The following is a 12,919-nucleotide window of genomic DNA, read 5'->3' as shown; positions in this document are numbered from 1 at the left end:
GCCGTGCAGCCGGCACCTCGGCGCATGCGCCCTACGCGTGACGGAAGTGACGCCAAGTGTCCCGCAGGCGCTCGGTAGGGTGCGAGGGAAGGGACAATCTAGGTGGGGATGGTGACGCGAGCGCGAGGAGGCGCTGTGGAGATTGGAGAACCACATCTGAATGGGGAGCCGAGGTTAGAGTCGAGCGTCCCCAAGAGCAGTGGGGCAGAACGCGGCCCTGTCTCCCCGCGTCTCTTCGAGCCCCCCAACTGGCTGCCCGGGAGCCCTGGGCTGCCTCTCGGGACTTAGCCCCTGCTTGTTTTCGTCCCCTAACCCCTGCAAAATTCCTTAGGACTCTGCTCAGGATGTAAACTGTTTTCTGTATTAATTTAGTGTCTTATCTTGAGCCAGCACCCTCTTTTGGCAAATGTGAGGTCCAAACCTGAGATCGAGAGGGGAATCGATTTTCTAAGGATCTATATCAACGTGGAAGCGGCTGAGAACTCCTGGGCCGGGCGGGCGGGGCGGCGCGGCCGTGCAGAACGTCTTAGCTCTTAGAGCAGGCGAGGATTCGCCTGTCGGGTCCTCCCGGTGTGCTAGGACCGTGGTGCACAACGTGTGCGTCTGGGCTGCCAGAGGTGCCTTCTCAGACCCCATCGCAGAACTGCCGAATCAGACATTTTGGGAGTGGGGCCCGTAATCAGCATTTTAGTAAGCCCTTCAGGTGGTGCCATGCGCATTGTACTTAGGTAATAAATTGAGACCAAGGCACTTCTGTGTGGTGGGTGTAAAGAGGCAGACTAACTTGTCTGGAATCACTCAACTAGTACCCTGGGTGTGTCTGACTCCAAAAGCTGTACTCTTAACCTTAAGCTTTCAGTCTTAAGGAATGTCATTGAGGTCAGAACATCCTTTGTAGGGGCACCTGGGTGGCCCAGTGGGTTAAGCGTCTGCCTTCAGCTCGGGTCATGATCCAAGGGTCCTGGGATTGAGCCCACATAGGGCTCCCAGCTCAGCAAGGGGAATGGGGGTGGTCTGCTTCTTCCTCTCTCTCTGCCTCTCTCCCTGCTTGTGCTCTTTCTCTCTCTGTCAAATAAATAAATAAAATCTTAAAAAAAAAGTCCTTTGTATACCTGTCGACATTGACCTGTAGTTCTCCCCCTAGGTGAGCAAAGAATCTCCTAGGGAGCTTCAGAATTCTATAGTTAGTGCTTTCAACCGCAACTCAATTCCAAGATCCTCTTTCAATAAGTTGTGTGAGGTTGGACCCCAAAGGTAACATACATAGCAACAGACACTACTCTGTCTGGACCTAGGGGGAGGGCCATATACCTAATATGGGTGCACACCTTTAGTCCTCTGACTTTCACATGGATCTTATTTTTTTCAGCCTTGCCTTTTTTCTGAACCATGTTCCCTCCCTTATGCAAAACTATGGTAAAGCCTAACTAGCTCATTCCAGTTTGAAAGTATAAAACTTCTTTTACAGATTCCCTGGGCGCATGCAGTGCTGGAGACAAACTGATCATTCATTCTGTCGTAGAATGTTGGAAGAAATCATAGCCCAAAATCAAAGACAGAAAAGGTAAGTTTTCAGTCCACTGGACCTGGCGGTAAAGGTTTGTAATGGGGAGTTTGATCTGGAGGGTTAGGGAAGACAGAGCTCCGAAGGAAGAGTAGGAGTTAAGGGGAAGAGGGAAAGGAAGAGAAGAGAGCATGCTAGGATATGAAACCATGTCAGCTACTGGTATGGAACAAAACCGCAAATTGGGAAGGAGTGGGAGGGGCGTGCTAAGAATTTGTTTTTGTTTTTTCCAGTTTTTTTGAAAAATAATTGACATACATCACTGTATAAGTTTAAGGCCTACCACTTGATGGTTTGATTTACATCTGTTGTGAAATGAACACCATAATAGGTTCAGCTAATTTCCATCCTCTCCTATAGATACAATGAAAAGAAAAAAGAAAAAAAATTTTTCTTTGTGATGAGAACTCTTAGGATTTATTTTTTTTTTTAAGATTTTATTTATTTATTCATAGAGACACAGAGAGAGAGGCAGAGACACAGGCAGAGGGAGAAGCAGGCTCCATGCAGAGAGCCCGACACAGGACTGGATCCAGGGTCTCCAGGATCACGCCCTGGGCTGCAGGCGGCGCTAAACCGCTGTGCCACAGGGGCTGCCCAGGATTTATTCTTTTAAGAAATTTTCAGTATATCTGTACAGCATTGTTAGCTATAGTCATCATGTTGTACCTTACATCCTTACATTTATTTATCTTACCTTACATCCTTACATCCTTACCTTACCTTACATCCTTACCTTACCTTACATCCTTACCTTACCTTACATCCTTACCTTACCTTACCTTACATCCTTACATTTATTTATCTCAACTGGAAGTTTGTTTTAAAGATTTATTTATTTATTTATTCATAGAGACACAGGCAGAGGGAGAAGCAGGCTCTATGCAGGGAGCCTGACATGGGACTCAATCCTGGGTCTCCAGGATCACACCCTGGGCTTCAGGCGGCGCTAAACTGCTGCGCCACCAGGCCTGCCCTCAACTGGAAGTTTGTATCTTTTAACTGCTTTCTCTGTTTTCTCCTCCTCCCAACCATCTACCTGTGATAACCACAAGTCTGATCTCTTTTTCTCTGAGTTTGTTTTTTAAGATTCCACATGTAAATGAGATCCATAAGGTATTGGTCTTTCTCCATCTGACTTATTTCACTCAGCATAAACCTCCAAGGTCCATACATATTGTCACAAATAGTAGGATTTCCTCATTTTTTGGTGGCTGGATAATCTTCCATGATGTGTATACCACAACTTCTTGATCCACTCGTTTGTTGATGGACACCTAGTTGTATCTACTTGGTTTTTGTAAATAATGCTGCTGTGAACATGGGGCTACAGATATCTTTTTGAATTAATGTTTTTATTTCCTTATTTCTTAGTGTTATATATTCCCAGAAGTGGAATTGCTGGATCATGGGGTATTTCTATTTTTAATTTCTTGAGGATCTTCCATATTATTTTCCACAGTGGCTGCACCAATTTATATTCCTACCAACAATGCATAAGGGCTCACTTTTATTCTATTCTATTCTATTCTATTCTATTCTATTCTATTTTTATTTTATTTATTTATTTTAAAAGATTATTTATTTATTTATTCATGAGAGACAGAGAGAGAAAGAGGCAGAGACATAGGCAGAGGGAGAAGCAGGCTCTATGCAGGAAGTCTGATGTGGGACTCCGGGATCATGCCCTGGGCTGAAGGCGGCGCTAAACCACTGGGCCACTGGGGCTGCCCAAGGGCTCACTTTTAAAGAAAAAAAAAAAAAAAAAAGACTGTTACAGTCACTCAGGAGATAGGTGGGGGCACTGAAGATGGAGAAAATTGGAATAAAATGGTAAATTCTTTCTTAAACTTAATTTTTTTACTTGCTATAAAATATACATTATAGGGGCAGCCCCGGTGGTGCAGCGGTTTAGCGCCGCCTGAAGCCCGGGGTGTGATCCTGGAGAGCAGGGATTGAGTCCCACGTCAGGCTTCCTGCGTGGAGCCTGCTTCTCCCTCTGCCTCTCTCTCGCTCTCTCTGAATAAATAAATAAATAAATCTTTAAAAAAAATAAAATATACATTATAAAATTTATGATTTTTTTAAAGATTTTATTCATTTATTCATGAGAGAGACACACACACAAGAGGCAGAGACACAGGCAGAGGGAGAAGCAGGCTCCATGCAGGAAGCCCGACGTGGGACTCGATCCTGGGTCTCCAGGATCAGGCCCTGAGCCAAAGGCAGATGCTCAACCGCTGAGCCACCCAGGGATTCCCTAAAATTTATGATTTTTAAGTGTATAGTTTGGTAGTATAAGGAAGTACATTTACTTTGTTTTGCCACCACCATCCATTTTCAGAACCCTTTCATCTTGCAAAACTCAAAGTTTTGTGCCCTGACACTATTAACTCTCCAATCTCAGCCCCCAACGACTACCTATTTTACTTTCTGTCCCTAAATTTGACTAAGTACCTCATAAGAGTGGAATCACATCGTGTTAGTCTTTTTCTAATTGGCTTATTTCAGTTAGCATACTCTGCAGGATTCATCCATGGGATAGCCTATGTCAGAATTTTCTTCCTTTTTAAGGCTGAATAATAACTTTGTTAAATATTCATTAGGTGTTCGTTGTATATATTGTTAACCTTAAAAGTAAAATTCACTTGTTTTACCAGCAAAAATAAGTTTATTTGGGAATAGCAGAGTGCTGCAATTTGGGACATGCAAACTACAGCAAAATGACAGGCAAGTCCGGAGAACAAAGGAAAAAAACTTGCTTTTTTTTTTTAAGATTTTATTTATTTATTTGAGTGAGAGAGAAAGAACACATGGGGGGAAAGAGAGAAGAGGAGGGGAGAGGGAGAAGCAGAGGGGAGAGGAAGAAGCAGAGGGGAGAGGGAGAAGCAGGCTCCCCACCAAGCTGGGAGTCCCAACTACTTGGAGCTCCATCCCAGGACTCTGGAATCATGACCTGACCCAAAGGCAGATGGAGAAAAACTTGCTTTTATAAAGGAAAGGGAGTTGGGAGGGGCTTTTTTAAACAAACAGTCCAAGCTGGAATAAGGTAGGAGTTTGAAGTATAGTGTTTTTTCATTGGCCATAATAGTTGTAACAGTCTCTCATTGACTGGGCTGTTGCTGGGAGAAGAGAAAATCTTTCTTCTTCCTGCTGAGATAGTAAAGAATAGGCTTTTTTCTTTTGGGAGTACAAAGTAGGTCTCTTTCCGTTGAGGTCTGCAATTGATGAGGACTGATAACTGTGAGAGCTCCTCCTGCTGGCCTCCCAACTCCATTTTATTTTATTATATCATTTTTTAAAATGACTTTTTAAAATTTATTTTTTATTTTTATTTTTATTTATTTTTATTTTTTATTTTTAAAATAACTGCTACACTCAGTGTGGGACTCAAACTCACAACCCTGAGATCAGAGTCACACGTCTACCTATTGAGCCAGCGAGGTGCCCTCCATCTCCATTTTTTAAAAAAGATTTATTTATTTGAGAGAGAGGGAGAGCATGCACTAGTGCATACATGGGGGAAGAGGCAGAGGGATAGAGAGAGGAAGAGAATCTCAAACAGACTCTCCACTGAGCTCAGAGCCCAATGTGGGGCTCTATCCCATGACCCTGAGATCATAACTTGAGCTGAAATCAAGAGTTGGCCACTTGACTGAGCCACCCAGGTGCCCCCCATCTCCATTTTAAATAAGCTTTCCTTTATTCAGTTTCAAAATATATACCTTATTGTTATTTGTTCATCTATTTTTTTAAAAGATTTTATTTATTTATCCATGAGAGACAGAGAGAGAGGCAGAGACACAGGCAGAGGGAGAAGCAGGCTCCATGCAGGGAGCCCGACGCGAGACCTGATCCTGGGTCTCCAGGATCACGCCCTGGGCTGAAGGCAGACGCCCAACTGCTGAGCCACCCAGGCGTCCCTTGCTCATCTATTGAGGAACACTTAGGCTGCTTCTACCTTTTTGCTGTTGTGAATAATGTTACTATGAACGTGAGTATACAGAAATCTGTTTATGTCCCTAGTTTCAATTCTGTGGGGTATATACCCAGTGTGGAATTGCTGGATTATGTGATAATTCTCTTTTTAATTAAAAAAATATTTTATTTATTTATTTGACACAGAGAGAGAGAGAGAGAAAGAGAGAGTGCAAGCAAGGAGAGCAGGAGAGGGAGAAGCAGGCTCCTCGCTGAGCAGGAAGCCTGATGTGGGGCTCAATACCAGGATTTCAGGGTCGTGGCCCAAGCTGAAGGTAGTTGCTGAACAGACTGAGCCACCCAGGCACCCCTCTTTTTAATATTTTGAGGAACAACCATATTGTTTTCTATAGTGGCTGTACCATTTTGCATTTCAACCAACAGTATGCAAGAGTTCCAATTTATCCACATTCTTGTCAATACTGGTTTTCTGGTTTTTTTTTTTTTTAAGATTTTTAAAATTTATTTGAGAAAGAAAGAGTACACATGAGTTGGGGAGGAGGGGCAGAGGGAGGGGAAGAAGCGACTCCCTACTCAGCAGGGAGTTGGACATGGGGCTCTGACATGGAGCTCAATCCCAGGACCTTGAGATCATGACCTGAGCCAAAGGCAGACACTTAACCAACTGAGCCACCCAGGTGCCCCTGAGGTTTTGTTTTTTTCAGATTTTTAAAATTAATTAATTATTTATTTATTTATTGCTAAAATTTATTGGAGAGAGAGAGAGAGCACAAGTAGGGGAGTAGCAGAGGGAGAGGGAGAAGCAGACTCCCTGCTGAGCAGGAAGTCCTTGATCAGGGTCTTGATCACAGGATCCTGAAATTGTGACCTGAGCCAAAGGCCCACACTTAACTGACTGAGCTACCCAGGTGCCCCAAAAGTAGTATCCTTTGATATGCAAAAGTTTTTAATTTGGAAGGTACCTGGCTGGCTCAATTGGTAAAGCATGTAACTCTTGATCTCAGGGTTGTGGGTCCCTGTCCTTTTCTTAAGGAGAGATGAGTTAAAAAAATGTTTTTATGTTTAATTTTCACGAAGTACAATTTGTCTAATTTTTTTGTTGTTGCCTGTGCTTTTGGTATCATATCCAACAAATCACTGCCAGGGTGCATAGCTGGCTCAGTTGGAAGAGCATATGAGTCTTTTTTTGTTTTTTAAAGAAAAAGATTTATTGGGGCACCTGGGTGGCTCAGTTGGTTAAGTATCTGCCTTTGGCTCAGGTCATGATCTTGGGGTCCTGGGATCAATCCCTGTGTTGGGCTCCTTGCTCAGCAGGGGGGTCTGCTACTCCCTCTTTCTCTACCTCTTCCCGGTCTGCTTGTGCTCTCTCTCTCTCTCTTTTTTAAAAGATTTTATTTATGGGCAGCCCGGGTGGCTCAGCGGTTGAGCGTCTGCCTTTGGCTCAGGGTGTGATTCCCACATTGGGCTCCTTGCAGGGAACCTTTTCTCCCTCAGCCTATGTCTCTGCCTCTCTCTCTTGCTGTGTCTCTCATGAATAAATAAATAAAATCTCTTTTTTATGGTAAGACATGATAGACAGAGAGAGAGAGAGAGAGAGAGGCAGAGACACAGGCAGAGGAAGAAACAAGCTCCATGCAGGGAGCCTGTTCCGCAACTCGATCCCGGGACTCAATCCCGGGACTCCAGGACCACGCCCTGGGCCAAAGGGAGGCGCCAAACCTCTGAGCCACCCAGGGATCCCAATAAATAAAGTCTTAAAAAAAAAACAAAACAAGAATCAGATGCTGACCGACATTGCCACCTAGGTACCCTAGAGAATATGACTCTTGATCTCAGGGTCATGAGTTTAAGCCCCATGTTGGGTGTAGAGATTACTAAAAAAAGAAAAGAAAAAGACTTAATAAAAAAAGGCATTGCCAAATCAACATCAACAAGCTTCTCCCCTGATTTATTTCTCCTAAGAGTTTTTTTAGTTTAGCTCTTATATTTAGATCTCTGATCCATTTTGAGTTAATTAATTAATTAATTAATTTATTTTTTATGATAGTCACACAGAGAGAGAGAGAGAGAGGCAGAAACATAGGCAGAGTGAGAAGCAGGCTCCATGCACCGGGAGCCTGACGTGGGATTCGATCCTGGGTCTCCAGGATCGCGCCCTGGGCCAAAGGCAGGCGCTAAACCCCTGCGCCACCCAGGGATCCCTAATTTATTTATTTTTATATTTTTTAAAGATTTTATTTATTTGAGGGAGAGAAAGATATCAGGAGCAGGTGGGAAAGCTAGTGAGAAGCAGACTCCCTGCTGAGCAGGAAGCCTGATGCGGGACTAGATCCAAGACCCTGGTATCATGACCTAAGCCGAAGGCAGATGCTTAACTAACTGAGCTACCTAAATGCTCTTTTTTGTTGTTGTTGTTTAATGTAAGCTCTGTGAACTTAGGACCCCAAGATCAAGAGTCATATACTCCAATGACTGAGCCAGACAGGCATCCCATTAATTTTTTTTTATATGGTTTTAGATAAGGGTCCATCTTCATTCTTTTACCTGTGGATATCCAGTCTTCCCAGCACCATTTGTTAAAAAGACTGTCCTTCCGGGGTGCCTGGGTAGCTCAGTGGTTGAGCATCTGCCTTTGGCTTGGGGTGTGATCCTGGGTTCCTGGGACTGAGTCCTGCATTGGGCTCCCCATAGGAAGCCTGCTTCTCTCTCTGCCTCTGTCTTTGCCTCTCTGTGTGTCTTTAATGAATGAATGAGTAAAATCTTCTTTTTTTTTTTGAATGAGTAAAATCTTAAAAAAAAAAAAAGACTGACTTTCCTGCATCCAAATAATCTTAGCACTTTTGTTGAAAATCATATGGCTACATAATGAGGGTTTGCAAGGCTGTCAGTTCTATTCATTTGGTCTGTTTTTTCTGTCTTTGTGCCAATACCACATTGTTTTGATTACTTTATTTTTATTATTTTATTATTTAGTTGTTTGCTTGCTTATTTTATTTATTTATTTATATTTATTCATTCATTCATTCATTCATTCATTAATGAGAGACACAGAGAGATAGAGAGACAGAGGGAGAAGCAGTTTCCATGCAGGGAGCCCAATGTGGGGCTTGATCCTGGGACTCCAGGATCACACCCTGAGCCAAAGGCAAACGCTTTAACCGCTGAGCCACCCAGGCATCCCTGTTTTGATTATTTTAGCTTTGCAGTGGGTTTTGACAGGAAGTGTGAGTCTTCCAGCTTTGTTCTTTTTCAAGATTGTTTTGGCTATTGGGGGTTCCTTAAGATACCATACACATTTATTTTTAAAGATTTTATTTACTGGGGGATCCCCAGGTGGCTCAGCGGTTTAGCGCCTGCTTTCAGCCCAGGGCATGATCCTGGAGACCCGGGATCAACTCCCGCATCAGGCTCTCAGCATGGAGCCTGCTCCTCCGTCTGCTTCTCTCTCTCTCTCTCTCTCTCTCTCTCTCTCTGTCTCTCATGAATAGATAAATAAAATCTTAAAAAAAAAAAGATTTTATTTATTTATTATTAGAGACACAAAGAGGCTGAGTTCCAGGCTCCTCACAGGGAGCCTGATGAGGGACTTGATCCTGGATTCCTGTCACGCCCTGAGCTGAAGGCAGACGCTCAACCCCTAAGTCACCAGGCGTCCCCCATATACATTTTAGAGTGAGTTCTGTTTCTGGGGGAAAAAAAAGTCACTGGAGAGGTGCCTGGCTGGCTCAGCTGGTAGAACATACATGTGACTCTTGATCTAGGGGTCCTGAGTTCATGACCCAAGTTGGGCACGGAGCCTGTTTTTGTTTTTGTTTTAAGATTTTATTTATTTATTCATGAGAGACACACAGAGAGAGAGAGAGAGAGAGAGGCAGAGACACAGGGAGAGGGAGAAGCAGGCTCCATGCAGGGAGCCTGACATGGGACTCGATCCCGGGTTCCCAGGCTGCAGGCGGCGCTAAACTGCTATGCCACTGGGGCTGCCCAAGATTTTCTTTCTTTCTTTTTTTTTTTTTAAATGCTTTTTATCTTTTTTTTTAATTTTTATTTATTTATGATAGTCACAGAGAGAGAGAGAGAGGCGCAGAGACACAGGCAGAGGGAGAAGCAGGCTCCATGCACCAGGAGCCCGACGTGGGATTCGATCCCGGGTCTCCAGGATCGCGCCGTGGGCCAAAGGCACGCGCCAAACCGCTGCGCCACCCAGGGATCCCATTTTATTTCTTTATTCATGAGAGACACACACAGAGAGAGGCAGATACAGGCAGAGGGAGAAGCAGGCTTGCAAGGAGCCTGATGTGGGACTTGATCCCAGTTTGCTCACTCAACCGCTGAGCCACCCAGGCATCCTGAAGCAGTGGGATTTTGATGGAGATTGCAGTAAAAATCTGTAGGTAAGTCTTCCAATCCATGAACTCGAGATATTTTTTCATTTATTCTTATCTTCCTTAATTTCATTCATCAATGTTTTATAGTTGTAAATGCCTAAGTCTCACTTCTTTGGTTTATTCTTAACTATTTTATGCTTTTTGATGCTATTATAAGACTTTTTTTTTTTATGACAATCACACACACACAGAGAGAGAGAGAGAGAGAGGCAGAGACACAGGCAGAGGGAGAAGCAGGCTCCATGCACCGGGAGCCCGACGTGGGATTCGATCCCGGGTCTCCAGGATCGCGCCGTGGGCCAAAGGCACGCGCCAAACCGCTGCGCCACCCAGGGATCCCCTTGATGCTATTATAAATTGAAATTTAAAAAAATTAACTTTTTGGATTGTTCATTGTTCGGTATAGAAATACAGCTGGTTTATTTATTTATTTATTTTTATTTTTTTATTTATGATAGAGAGAGAGAGAGAGAGAGAGGCAGAGACACAGGCAGAGGGAGAAGCAGGCTCCATGCACCAGGAGCCCCGACGTGGGATTCGATCCCGGGTCTCCAGGATTGTGCCCCAGGCCAAAGGCAGGCGCTAAACTGCTGCGCCACCCAGGGATCCCTACAGCTGGTTTTTAAAAAAGATTTTATTTATTTATTCATGAGCAAGGCAGAGACATAGCAGAGGGAGAAGCAGGCTCCTTTTGGGGAGCCTGGTGTGGGACTTGAATCCAAGACCCCAGGATCACAAACTGAGTCAAAGGCAGACGCTTAACCTCTGGGCCACCCAGGCACCCTGAAACACAACTGATTTTTGTGTGATTTTGTATCCTGCAACTTTGCTGAATCTGTTTATTATTTTCTGTTTTCTTTTGGTGGAGTCTTTAGGGTTTCCTACATATGTGATCATATCACCTGCAAACAGATAACTTTATTTTTTGCAAGAAGAGTTTTATATGTCCTATTATATTGTGAAGCTCTTAACTCTGAGATTCATTAAGTTTGTGATTTCATAGGGAGAGGGTCACAGAAAGTTATATTTAGAGGGGTCCTTAGATCCAGTCCAGGTCAGTATCACACAGCAAGTTAGAGGTTCATTGGTATCCGAAATCCAATCTGTGTTCCTCCTCTTAGCTTTCTAGGAGCAGACAAAGCCAAGCTGGGAGCTAGCATGGAGAGCCCTTGCCTAGCCCTATTTATAGGACTGAGACTTGATCCCTTTGTGCTTTCACCCAAGGCTTTCCTTATCTTAGGAAGTGGGGAGTCTGGCTGAATCCCAGTGCATCCATCTGGTTAAAATAAATATCCTGGGTGGTCTAAGATGGAAAAGAACTTGATGAAGAGTCAGATTTGGAAGTGGGAGAGAGATTTGGAAGTAGGACAAATTTTGCCTTTGTGAGGTTGGGACTTTTTAAGCACCAGTTGAACACATGATCTCAGCCTTGGGGCTGAGTATGTCCTCTCAGCTGAATGCCTCTATAGCACTGCCAGCTGCTTGTTGAGGGTTTGGAGAGGAAAGTGTGCTCTAAGGGGTAAGATTGAGGGCCCTAGACAGACACAGATGAAGTCACAGAAATCAGAGGAGTCCTGTGGGAAAAAAACCACAAGCTGTGGAAAGAGCACCCATTGTGAAGTAGAGGACTGAGTTTGTATCCAGGTCCTCTTTTTGCCTACAATAAATATTTTACTAGTACTTACTGGGTTCTTACTAGGAGCCAATTTTGCTAAATGTTTTACATGTTTTTCTCCAAAAGTTGGTCAGGCTCGTAACCACTATACCAAACTCCTTTTACCTTTATTTTAAAATTTTCTACAGCAAATGTGGATTATTTATGTAATTAAAATGACAATCTCTAAAAAAATAAAAAAAATAAAAAATAAAAAAAAAATAAAATGACTATCTCAAGAAGGCTACACTTGACCTTCAGGCCACCATAGGGGCCTGGGAGCTGAGGGGAAGTCAACTGATTTGTCATAGGGAGGGGTAAATCACTTGGTGCTACCCTTCTTCCTCTCATCTTAAAACTTGAAAGATAATGTGCTGTCTTAACCTAGAAGCTTCCTTGGGATAAGTCACTGTCCTGATTATAAATGATCAGGTCCCTGGAGCAATAGTATGAGAATCTCCTGTGGCGTAAACAAAGAGTGCAGATTCCTGCACTCTCTGGAGGTGAGGTCTGGGAATTTGCATTTTTGTAAGCCCTCCTGATAATTTTGATACATATTAAGGCTTGAGAAACACTTCTCTGGCCAACTCCTTTCAGTTCTGCCACTTAACAGCTGTGTGGTATGGGGCAAGTCATTTTCACAGTTCTGTTTTATTCTTAGCCCTGTGCTGAGAGGCCAGATAATAACAATATATAATAACAGTAACATGTGGATTATCCTATTTCATTCACCTAAGAGCTGATTATTACCATTTCCATTTTATTGAAGAGGAGACTGAAGTTTCGAACAGTTAAATGATTTGCCTATGATCACAACAGCTAGTTAGGTGACAGAGCCAGAATTTGAATGCAGGCTTAGATTATGGAGAAGGGGGGATCCCTGGGTGGCTCAGTGGTTTAGCGCCTGCCTTTGGCCCAGGGCGTGATCCTGGAGACCCAGGATCGAATCCCACGTCAGGCTCCCGGTGCATGAAGCCTGCTTCTCCCTCTGCCTATGTCTCTGCCTCTCTCACTGTGTGCCTATCATAAATAAAATTAAAAAAAAAAAAAAGATTATGGAGAAGGACTTTGGAAACCAGTAACATTGAGAGCATTGATGATTATTATTTCCACGTCCCTCCCTGAGTTCCCTTATTCTCTATAGCTCCAGTGGCTAACATAGCAAGGTTACAGCCTACCAAGGCAGCCTAAGTCCCTCCCATTTGGTATTTTTTTCCCATTAGCAGTTTCTAAACTAGAGTGTAATTTTTATTTATTTTCTTAGTTATTGATTTAGTGATCTTTACCCCCAACATCGGCTGGAACTCATGACCCTGAGATCAAGAGTCAGATGCTCCACTGACTGAGCCAGCCAGGTGCCCCTAAAGTATACTT

At 43.6% G+C, this 12,919-nt stretch overlaps 1 long non-coding RNA gene across 2 annotated transcripts in view; it reads left to right on the top strand.

Annotated features, from left to right (window-relative positions):
• Positions 1-53: 53 nt before the first annotated feature.
• Positions 54-12,919, top strand: part of LOC144298296 (uncharacterized) — a 20,190-nt gene continuing 7,324 nt past the window's right edge. For both annotated transcript variants that reach the window (XR_013365213.1, XR_013365214.1), the window contains exons 1-2: positions 54-173; positions 1,469-1,564. This is a non-coding gene — a long non-coding RNA (uncharacterized LOC144298296). The remainder of the gene's footprint in view (positions 174-1,468; positions 1,565-12,919) is intronic.

This window comes from Canis aureus, chromosome 26 (genome assembly GCF_053574225.1).
Source record: "Canis aureus isolate CA01 chromosome 26, VMU_Caureus_v.1.0, whole genome shotgun sequence".
In the NCBI taxonomy this organism is placed as follows: domain Eukaryota; kingdom Metazoa; phylum Chordata; class Mammalia; order Carnivora; family Canidae; genus Canis; species Canis aureus.
This window is presented reverse-complemented; position numbering and strand designations above follow the sequence as displayed.